The following is a 12209-nucleotide window of genomic DNA, read 5'->3' as shown; positions in this document are numbered from 1 at the left end:
ATTGATATTTCTCCTGGCAATCTTGATTCCAGCTTGTGCTTCATCCAGCCCAGCGTTTCTCATGATGTACTAGATTCATTAAAGATGACCAAGATTCAAGGCAGAAATAATTACACAAACAGTAGTCCATAATATTGTGAAGTGGATAGACACAGTAAAGTGCATAAAGATCCAAACAGTGTATGGCAGACATTATCTGCAAAAGAGATATCTGATGAGGCATTATATACAAAATAGTCAAAGAACTCTTAAAACTCAACAAAAAGAAACTGAACAAACTCAATTAGAAAGTGGATAAAAGACCTGAATGAAGACTTCACCAAAGAAGATTAAACAAAAGATGGCATATAAACATTTGAAATGATATTCACTATCATTTGTCATTAAGGAATTAAAACAGTACTGTGATACCAAGACAGTCTGATAGAATGGGTAAAATTTGAAAACTGACAACACCAATTGTTAACTGGGATGCGAAGCAATGGGAGCTCGCATATCTTGCTGGTGGGAATTCAAGACGGTACAACCACTCTGATAGATAATTCAGCAGTTTCTTCCAAAGCTAAATATAGCCTTACTACACAGTCTAGTGATTGTAGTTTACACGTTTACTGAATTTATTTGAAAACTTAATGTCCTCATAAATACCTGCACGTGAATATTTATAGCAGCTTTATTCATCAAAAACTGAATGCAAACAAGATATCCTTCTCTAAGTGAATGGATAAACAAACAGTGGTTCATCCATAAAATGAAATGTTACTTAATGACAAAAAGAAATGAGCTACCAAGGCATCAAATAGATGAATCTTAAATGCATATTAAGTAAAAGAAACCAGTCAGAAAACTCTAAAAACTGAGTGATTTTTGATTATATGACTTTCTGAAAAAAGCAAAACTATAGAGGCAGTAAAAAGATCAGTGTTTGCGAGTGGTTTGATTGAGGCCTGGTAGGTAGAGGAACTTTTGAATCTGGTGAAACTATTCTTTATGACACTATAACAGTAAATACGACACATTAAGCACTTATGGAAACTCATAGAACTTTACAGTACAAAGAGTAAATCTTAATGAATGTGACCTGAAAAAATCACTCAGGAATTTGAGGGATCCCAAAATAGAACACAAATGTGTTTAACCAGGCAAACATATTAAAAGTACGTGTAAGTAACTCATTGTATGGGGTGGAAGGATACGGTTCTAACCTAAGTAACTTTGAAAATAAGTGAGGTCTAAGCTGAAAGCAAGAATACTGTATATAATCACTTATTCCAGTTAATAAAACCATTTCCTACTGAGGTATGAATTAATAATTCTGAAAGTAAATTCTATATATGTGTTGTGGACTTGGACAATTAATAAATGGATGACAGATGGTGGAAGCTAGTTTTCTCTCTATGGAGTGGGAGGTTACAGACAGACAGCAAAGTAAGCTAGACTGATACATAAGTTAATGGATTAAAACTGGAGACATCAGTATGAACATATGTTTAGGTTAACATAGATACAGCTGGTTGCATACAGAAATATTTATTGATCTCTATGTACATACATTTTAGTGTCTAGAAACAGTGGAACCCCAGTAGCAGTGGGCTACCTAGTGTCCAAACTTTGGTTTCTAATATCATTGTCTAATAAAAGGAACCAGAACTCCTGGGAGAAATGGAAGATTCTAAGACTGGGGCAAAAAAAAAAAAAAAAATATGCATGATGAGCCTCCAACAGCTTTTATTGTTGGAAAATAAGAAAGTACTTAAATAAACAAACAAAATGCAAAACCAGTCAATCAACCAAATAAGCAAACAAACAAAAAAAAACACAGTGATAAAGATATATTAAAGGAATACAGGAACCAGTTGAAAGAGCTCCAGCCAACCTGGAAGACTTTGAGTAAGAAAGTAAATAAATTAGAATTGGATTGTAACCTAATAACAAATAAGTCCATATTGACATAAATAAATGATTACATAAATAAGTAGACAAGAACAGCAAACCTCTTATACAGAGAATGTCAAATAGTTTATGTAAAGATCCACTCATAAGGAGCTGGAGCTTAAATCCTGACTCCTAACCATGGCTGCACACGGTGCCTTTCTTCCAAAGAGTGTAGTAAGGAGAGAAGGGGAAAAAAGGGTAACTTTACAATGTCGACATCTGACAAACATCTGCATCTACAAAGTCTACGTATACAAAGAAACATTGCCTCAAGAAAGCTGATCAAGGTTAACAACAATTGAGTGTCATGTTCATAGACTATACCCTTGACATGAGAACAGATTTACCTCTGTGATCTTTCTCTCCCAAATGTATTATGCCAGTCTAGTCATTAGAAAACCATTAACTTCCAATTAAGGGACACTCTATAAATTACCTGACCAATATTTCTCCAAATTGTCAATATCATAAAAAATTCTGAGAAACTGTTCCAACCAAAAGGAGCTTAAGGAGACATGACTCTTGAATGTAATGTGGTGTCCTGGGTGGGACCCTGGAACAGAGAAAGGATATACAGAAAAACTGGAAAAAAAGAAAAAAAGAATCAAGTATCAACCATAGTTCATAATAGTGTATCAACATTGGTTTTCAAACTATGAGAAGTATATCATAATAACATAAGATGTTAACGACAGCTGACAGGAACTCTACTATCTTATATTTTTATGTATATCTAACACTACTGAAAAAATCTGTTAAAAATTCTAATTCTGCTTTGTTATCTGTTGATGGTCTCTGGCTCTCTGTATACACAAAAATGCCCACAATAAATAACAGTAATTTTATTTCTTCACTTATAATTTTCATTCTTTTTCTTTGCTTATTATCAAGGACCTCCAGGACAATTTTAAATGAAGCAGGACTTTCCAATCCCATTGGGAATGTTTCCAACATTTCACCATTAAATATTAGTATGTTTAAGGTACATTGTGATTTGTTCAAGTTTTCTGTAAGTGAGAGTTGAAAAAGTTTTGGTGGTAGGGAACGACAATCAAAGTTACCATCTTTGACTCAATCCTGAGTAGGGACACCATACCAGACCCTTTACCTAGATCTTTCTGAATGCCCACAGTCACAAGGCAAGTGATGTTGCAAATGTGTAACCAGGAAAGGAGGTCTCCAAGAGGCTAGGCAATTTGCTCCATGTCACAAAATTTGTCTAGCAGAGAAAAATTCCATCCAAAGGAGTGTATACTTGTAACGAGGGATTGAAAGAAAGTTAAAAAGCCTAGAGGCACTTATTTGTCAAAAAAGTCAGTTTAAGAGTTTGAAAATGAAGGCATGGAAGGAAACTGAGGCTGAGTCTGGGATCTGAAGAGGACCTGAGAGGGCGTCCACAGGGAGGGACCTGGGAACTCAAAAGGGCTTTTTAGGAACAATTTGTGGATGTAACATAGCACAGATCAGAATTAAGAGCTAGAGGGAGGAAACGAAGTGACAAAACTACTAGAATCAGAATTGGAAAACAGCACTTGGGTTTCCAGTATGACCCACCTGCTCTTACGCTCAGATGCGCAGGCACTGTGGCCGAAATAGAATCACGAAGGAAATGACCACGCAGTCAGTCACACTTGGTTTCTGTGTCTGTCTCCAGCACCTAAAGCTATGTGGTTAAATGAACAATTTACACTGTCTGAGTCTCAGTTACCTGATTTGCATAAGGGGAAAAACCATTATGGAAAACTCACAGTGTTATTGAGAAGGTTAAATAAGGTCCTGTGTGTGTAATGTACTTAGCAAAGGCAGTCTTCTATAAAGACTGCTCAGAGAAGTGAGTAATGGAAGAAATTCAAGGATTTTGATGGAGAGAGGTCTGGGGAAGGGGAACTTGGATGCTTATGGAGCAATATTTTTCAGTATTGGCCGCACATTGGAACCACAAGGGGGTCTTTAGGGAAAAAGTTGATGCCTAGCTCCAACCCCCAGGGGTTGTTGTGATATAATTGGATTGAAGCACAGGCTGGCTGTAGAGAAACACTTTATTCCCATTTCACCCTCTTCCGCTGCTTCTCTTCCACCTCTCGTAAAGTCACCTCCAATTTGGGTTTGGGGGTCTCACCTTCTTATTCCTACTCAGGCAGGTGATGCCAGCTAACACAGATATGGCCAGTCACAATCTTGTCTTCCTCTGTCACGGGTAGATATTCAATCTTGTCAGGCGAATGAGAAGTACGAGGCTCACTGAGGCCCTTGAAAGGCAGATGCTCTAACTCAGGGGTCTCCAACCTCTGGGATCTAGCACCTGATGATCTGAGGTGGAGCTGATGTAATAACAATAGAAATAAAGTGCACAGTAAAGGCAAGATGCTTGAGTCATCCCTAATCCGTCCCCCGCCCCCTGGTCCATGGAAAAACTGTGCCTGGTGTTGAAAAGGTTGGGGACACCTTGCTGGATTTGAAGCCGAGAGGTGTCAAGTTTCGTAGGCACAGCAATTGCCTTTCCACCCTGAGTGAGAAGCTAAGAGATGAAGAGACACCTAGTTCAGAACTGCCACGCCTGCAGCTACTCTTAACTCCTGTGTGTGTGAGAGTCGCTCAGTTGTGTCTGACTCTTTGCGACTCTGTGGACTGTAGCCCACCAGGCTCCTCTGTCCTTGGAATTATCCGGTCAAGAATTTTGGAGTGGCTTGCCATTCCCTTCTCCAACTCTAACTCTTACACTTTAATAATAATAAAAAAAAAAAAAAAATTGGAGTAAAATTGCTTTATAATTTTGTGTTGGTTTCTGCTGTGACATGAAGTGACTCAACTATATGTATGCATCCACCCCTCCCCCTTAGACTTCCCTCCCACCCCCGTCCCACCTCTCTCATCATCACAGAGCACGGAGCTGAATTCCCTGTGTTATGCAGGAGATTCCCACTAGCGATCTGTCTTACACACGGTACTGTGTATACGTCAGCCCCGATCTCCCAATTCAGAACTGTGTTCGTGTGTTTCCTCCTTTGCTTCAGCTAGTTTGAATCAGGGATTCTTTTACTTTAGGGAGAAAAAAGGAGACTTGACTCATATATTCCTTTCCTTTCCATTCCCAAATCTCCACATTCTTTACCTACAGGTGAGCCTGGCTATGATTCCTTGTAATAATGCTGCTCAAATAATTTAGCAAGAATTTTCTTTAAAGGGCTACTCTGGGTTAAGCATGAAATTTAATTAAGTCATTAAAATCTAAAATGCGTTTTCTCTAGGCTGCTGGCGGCAAACAGAAGCCTGGGTAATGAAGCCACTCCAATATATCTCCACTCTCCCCCCTTTCGGGTTATATTGGAAAAATCAGATTTTTGAATCTGAAGTGGGAGCTTCAGCGAAACTTATGTTTCACATAAGAAAGGTGCCTTAAATGCGAGTTCGCCGTCTGGATGGTTCTGAAACATTGGGTTTCTATTGGATCTTTAGCCGCAGTAGTAGGAAAATAGCTTGGCTAATGCTTCTCAGCAAATTCTCTCAAGGGCAAGGATTCACACTATGAGTTTTTCTCAGGTCTGATGACTAAATCTCCCACTTCATTTGTTACTTGGGCACTCTCTGTTCTCTGGAGGCAGCGTAGAATAGAAAGGGAACACTTGGTAGAGAGGACTTGGGTGATGCGTGTGCGTCTCTTTCCCTGAAGCTGTATTTTGTCACATCAACCTAGAGAAAGGACAGCGATTAAAGAGTTCCTCAGTGTTGAATGGCAACAGGTAAGGGGGCACCAGGAATGGTCAGAGGCCAGAATGGTGCACTTCAACTTGGTCCACTAGTACTCTGAAAGGAATGCCAGCTCTGTCCTTCTCTAAAGTCACAGGAAACGATGCCTTTTCATTTTGCAAAGGCAATTGCAGATTTTGTTGGAAAAATTAGCCACTAGAGGGTCCCTCTGTTCAAAGTCATGGCATGTAATGTTGAAGAATTTGCAAATAGGACAAAAAAAAAGAGGGAGAGAGGGAGGAAGGGAGAGAACTGAAACTAGGAATAAAAATGAAACACAAACCGTAAGGTAGTGGCATTGTTTCAGCTCCTTGCCATCCTCCTTATTCTACTACAAGCTGTTGGTCTTGTACCTTAAATAAAATGGCTCCTTTTTGAAGAAGGAAATGATCTTGCTGCAAAATGTACTATCAAGTATAGATAATTATTGATTCTTCCTGGTTAATGTACTTAACATCAGAGCAAAAGATTGCTTGAGGGCACATCCTTTAAAACCATTTCCACCTCCCATGGAATAGCTAAATAGGAAAAAAAAAAAAAAGCTAAATTGAAAAAAAAAAGTGCAAATATTGTTTTATTTAAAAAATGTATTTTGTGTTTCAGATGACCAGAAGATATTTCTCATAAATATTTGGTCTTTGACCACAATTTCCAGCTCACAGCTCTGCACATCCCTGGGGACGTCTTAAGTGATGAGAGCCTTTGAGATGTCTTTTTGATAGGTTAATGAGGTGACTTTAGGACCTCACCTGAGGACAGGGGTGGTTGCTTGGAGACCTAATCATGTGATTAGATGTTTGTGACTTTCAGTCCCACTCCCTTGACCTCTGGGGAAGAGCAAGGGGCTGGAGGCTGAACCAGTTGTCAATGACCAAGGATGACCTGAGGTGTTAGGCTTCAGCTCAGTTCAGTTCAGTTCACTTGCTCAGTCGTGTCCAACTCTTTTCGACCCCATGAGCTGTAGCATGCCAGGCCTCCCTGTCCATCACCAACTCCCGGAGTTTATTCAAACTCATGTCCGTTGACATCCAACCATCTCATCCTCTGTCGTCCCCTTCTTCTCCTTCCCTCAATCTTTCCCAGCATTGGGGTCTTTTCAAATGAGTCAATTCTTCTCATCAGGTGGTCAAAATATTGGAGTTTCAGCTTCAACATCAGTCCTTCCAATGAACACCCAGGACTGACCTCCTTTAGTATGGACTGGTTTGATCTCCTTGAAGTCCAAGGGACTCTCAAGAGTCTTCTCCAACACCACAGTTCAAAAGCATCAATTCTTCAGTGCCCAGCTTTCTTTATAGTCCAACTCTCACATCCATACATGACTACTGGAAAAGCCATAGCCTTGACTAGATGGACCTTTGTTGGCAAAGTCATGTCTCTGCTTTTTAATATGCTGTCTAGGTTGGCCATAACTTTCCTTCCAAGGAGTAAGCGTCTTCTAATTTCATGGTCGCAATCACCATCTGCAGTGATTTTGGAGCCCCCAAAAATAAAGTCAGCCACTGTTTCCACTGTTTCCTCATCTATTTGCCATGAAGTGATGGGACTGGATGCCATGATCTAATTCAGAACACTTATTAGTTTCTTCTGCCATGTAATAGATTGTATTGAAATAATGCTTCTCCTAAATGTCTGGGTGTTTACTTGTGTGGTCCAGAGGTTCTGTCTTCCTCAGTTTGGAAGTGGCAGTGGATGGACAATCAGTGAGGTCAGATCTTAAACATTTCCCATTCTCACTTAGAAATGTGAGGGACCCAGACTGTTGTTAGCAAAACCCTGAAACTGAAGCCTTTCTCAGCATTGTATGTCTAAAGCACTTTAGGTCCATTTTTAGTTCTGCTGACAGAGGAAATGTATTTTCAGGCTGCCAGGGCTAGTGAATCAGATTGGAATAATTGTTCTTGCATGGACAAACTGATTAAGCTGGGGAAGATTTCATGACTGCTGTTTTTGTTCATATTGTTTTTTTGTCCCTGTCAGTAATGTTCTGAAGTCTGCTTATTTCATACATTAATTTAATCAAACTTTTACTACCATTAGAATCTTAGAGCATCTTAAAAGTATTTAGTCCTCCTAGATGACTGATTCTTCTGAGCTAGAATCATCTTATCATCTTAATATGCATTATTTTCATTTTTTTATAATTATAATGTAAACTACTATTAGCTCTTATTTATAGAGATGTTTGCGATGCCTATAAAAAGTGGAGAGCTGAGATTTGAAACCATGTCTGCCTGACTTTTCTACACTAAATCATTTATCCATGTACTTAGATACTGAGACTTCCCTGGTTGCTCAGACAGTAAAGCGTCTGCCTGCAATGCGGGAGACCTGGGTTCAATCCCTGGGATGGGAAGATCTCCTGGTGAAGGAAATGGCAACCCACTCCAATATTCTTGCCTGGAAAACCCCACAGATGGAGGAGCCTGGTAGGCTACAGTCCATGGGGTTGCAAAGAGTTGGACATGACTGAGCGACTTCACTTTCACTTTTCAGATATTGAGTGCTTAAATATGGAAGACTGCATTTTTCAGAGAGTTCCCCACTGACTTTGACTGGTCCCTGCACCTGACTCTGTTAAGCAGTTCTCACATTGAGTTGTATGTCTTTGCTTCCCTGGCCCTGTTCTGCATGGAAAAGGAAGAAAATTTTGAAGGAGAAAATTTTGTCTTGTTCATCTTTAGATCTCCTGAATCCAATGTAGTAAGGAAACATTTTAGACAATTATTCCTTCTTCCCTCTATTCATCTTTCAGGTCAATCATTTATTATATTTCAAACTCTCACTGAAGTTCCCTTATGTTCCAGGGAAGCTAGTTTCTAGGTATACAAAAATGAGTATAATAATAATGTCCGTCCCTAAAGTCATTGGCCTGTGGTGGGTCACTTATATTAAAACAAGCATTAAATAATCTAAAAAAGAGTAGATATTGTATGATAAATATCTACTTTTGTATAGTCACTTTGCTATACACCTGAAACTAACACAGCAATATAAATCAACTATACTCTGATAAAAATGAAAACAAAGCACATTGTTTTGGATACAATGATAGAAATGCCAAGATTGGGCTTCCCAGAGGTTGAATTTCAAGCTCTTCTTACACTTTATAGCAAAAATTGTAAAATGCCAAATCAGGGCTTTCAATAAACACTGTTTAAATGATTCCACATTAAACATATATAATACAATGAAATATAGTTTTGCTACTTGCAAATATTAAGACAATTTCTAAAATATGAAGAGATTACTTATAGACTGAGCCTACTTGGGAAAGACCCTGATGCTAGGAAAGGTTGAAGGCAAGAGAAGAAGGGGATGACAGAGGATGAGATGGTTGAATGGCATCACTGACCTGATGGACATGAGTTTGAGCAAGCGCCAGGAATTGGTGATGGACAGGGAGGCCTGGGGTGCTGCAGTCCATGGGGTCACAGACAGTTGGACACGACTGAGCAACTGAATTGAACTGTAATGAGCCCACTTGGGAGAGAACTAGACAGTTCCATTAGGCATGTGGGGCCGTAAGTAGAGGAGCTATGAAACAACCAGAAGATTCACTAAGGGAATATATACAAGAGAATCTGGGTGATCGCTGTTCAAGAATCGTCCTGGGCATGAACCTCAGGAGGCCACATTGGGAAAATAATATCTTCCCCTTGTCAACGTCTCAGGATTAATGAGTATGCATGCTCTCCACAAGAAGGAACTTACAGAACTGCAATCCAAAGAAGGCCTGCTGTAGGAAGATTGGGCTTAGAGGAATCAAAGAAACTTGGGACGGCTGAGAGGACCGTTTGTTTTCTTTTATTTTTTGATTTTATTCATTAATTTTGATTTTTATTTATTTACTTGTTTGTTTTTGGCTGTGCTGGGTCTCTGTTACTGTATGCGGGCTTTCTCTAGCTGCTGCGGGCAGGGATTCCTCTTCGTTGCAGTGCATGGACTTCTCATCACAGCAGTTTCTTTTGTTGCAGAGCTTGGGGATGGGGTGTCCTGCCTATTTGATTAGTGACAAATTGCCCAAGGACACTTGAGGATCATTCAGAGCTTCAGGTGGTAGAGATGATTATCAATCAGGATTGTCCTGAAGGCTGGCAAAGATGTGTTTTGAATATAGTCTTGTGATGGAGAAAATGCTCTGAATGCCTTCTTAAATGCCATTTTGCTTTCTGAATCTGATGGTGACCTTTATGTAGTCCAAGATACCTTGGGGATGAGAGTCATCCCATTAACAGTATATCCATGTTTCAAATGTGGGGCAATATTACTGCAGCAAGAAATTCAGTCCGAATGAAAGGAAGGAGCTCAGATTTGTGTTGCTTGTGGATAGTTATAGATTTACAGAAGGGTTAGTAACCAGATCCCCATCTGTAAAGAGTTTGCAAAAACCCCTTTCCTATGGAACAGAGACCAAGAATAGTAACAAAGACAGCATGTATGCATGCTTACATGTGTGGTAAGTCACTTCAGTCATGTCCAACTCTTTGCAACCCTTTGGACCATAGCCAGCAAGGCTCCTCTGCCCATGGGAGTCTTCAGGCATGAATACTGGAGTGGGTTGCCATGTCCTCATCCAGGGGATCTTATGGGAGTCTCTTAAGTCTCCTGCAATGGCAGGCAAGTTCTTTACCACAAGCGCCACTGGGGAAGCTCAACAAAGAAAGCATGCAAACATTTAAATCCACGTTACCTCAATCGTCTCACTAAATTGATTTTATCTGTATCACCCCAGTCTGACTAGTTTATTTCTTGGCCATTTTGTTTATTTAAAAAAAAAAAGTGTGTCAAGGAGAAAATTATCTGACTCCAGCCAGATCTATTTTTTATTTCATAGAAAATAATGCCATTAGGAGGCAGGTGCAGCAGTTTTCTATTTTATACTTTTCTGAGTGTCTCTCTTCTCAAGAAAATACTCTGAGCTTTTGGGTTAACAGTGGTGAACACAGAAAACAAGTATTGGGAGTAACAAGGCTGAAAATAGTTATTTTTAAAGGACGTCTTTCCAAATTGGTCTTGATATGAGTTCTATTAACTGGTATGATGGCTGGCTGGGGGTGGCAAATCAAGAAATATGACAAAAGACTAGGTCGCGGGTCTTGTTTTACAACTTCATTAATGATCGAAAAGGAGCAAACAGCACATTAAATTTGGATGATATTAATTCAATAGGTTTTGAAAGCTCTAGTGAGGTCAGGGAAAGACTTTTTAAAAAGGCTTGTAAAATCTGGAGTTAATGAAAAAAGATTGAAATAAGAGAAAGGAGACTTCCCAGAGCTTGAGAACAGGTAACACTCAGAACCAATACTTAATGAAAGGAGTATATTGTTAATGAGAAGTACTGAATCATACTTCAGATTTATAATGGGAAGAAGAATTAATGTAACTTGCAGGATGATCCAAGGGTGAAAAGATAAAGATAATTAGCAAGTTGTGTCTAATGCATAAATGTAAGAATGTGGGCATTTATACAAAATAAAGATATCACCCACATATACTCTTCCACAGTTCATTCACCACTAATAAAGACCAGAGAAATATTTGGGTCAATCACCCATAACACCTAGCCTTAAATTCACAGTTTACTTCCAAAGCAGCAAGAATTATACCAGGTCTTCTAAAGACTTATAAGCCAGTGACACAAGCTGCTTTTCTGTTTACTGGTAATGCAGCTATTAATAAAACAGGAGAAATCCTGTCCTTACAGAACCTATGTTCTAGTGGATTGAGACATAAATAAATGAGAGAAAATTTATGGGAAAAAAGGACAGTTAAGAATAAAATTAAATAATAAAATAGATGTATACTTTGAAAAGTTTAGAAATTCTATACTAAACTACATTTGTATTAAGCCTTACAGATACAAGAGTTAAAATAACAAACTTACCATCTCTTTAATTGTTTATCTATATGACAAATCATGGGCTTCCCTGGTGGCTCAGATGGTAAAGAATCTGTCTGCAAAGGAGAACACGTGAGTTTGATCCCTGGATTGGGAAGATCTCCTGGAGAAGGGAATGACTACCTACTCCAGTATTCTTGCCTGGAGAATTCCGTGGACAGAGGAGCCTGGTGGGCTACAGTCCATGGGATCAGAAAGAGTCGGACATGACTGAGTAACACTTTCACTTCAAATCATCCCAAATTCAGTGGTTTAAAACAGTAGCAATGATCTGTTGTTATTATCTTGGACATTCTGGAAAATTGACAAGGCTCGTTTGGACAAAGTTTGCTTGCATTCTTTTCATTGGCTGCCAGGGAAGTCATCTCTAGAGCTTCTGTGTTCGCCAGTCTTGCCATGTGGGCTGGGAAGACTCAAAAGTTGGAAAGTGAAAGTCGCTCAGTCGTGTCTGACTCTTTGTGACTCGGTGGACTATAAAATCCATATAATTCTCCAGGCCAGAATACTGGAGAGGGTAGCCTTTCCCTTCTCCAGGGGATCTTCCCAAGCTGGGGATTGAACCTGGGTCTCCCACATTGCAGGTGGATTCTTTACCACTTGAGTCACTAGGGAAGCCCAAGAATAC

Source organism: Cervus elaphus, chromosome 12, assembly GCF_910594005.1.
Source record: "Cervus elaphus chromosome 12, mCerEla1.1, whole genome shotgun sequence".
Taxonomy (NCBI): domain Eukaryota; kingdom Metazoa; phylum Chordata; class Mammalia; order Artiodactyla; family Cervidae; genus Cervus; species Cervus elaphus.
The sequence above is the reverse complement of the archived record's forward strand: the minus strand, read 5'-3'. Positions refer to the sequence as shown.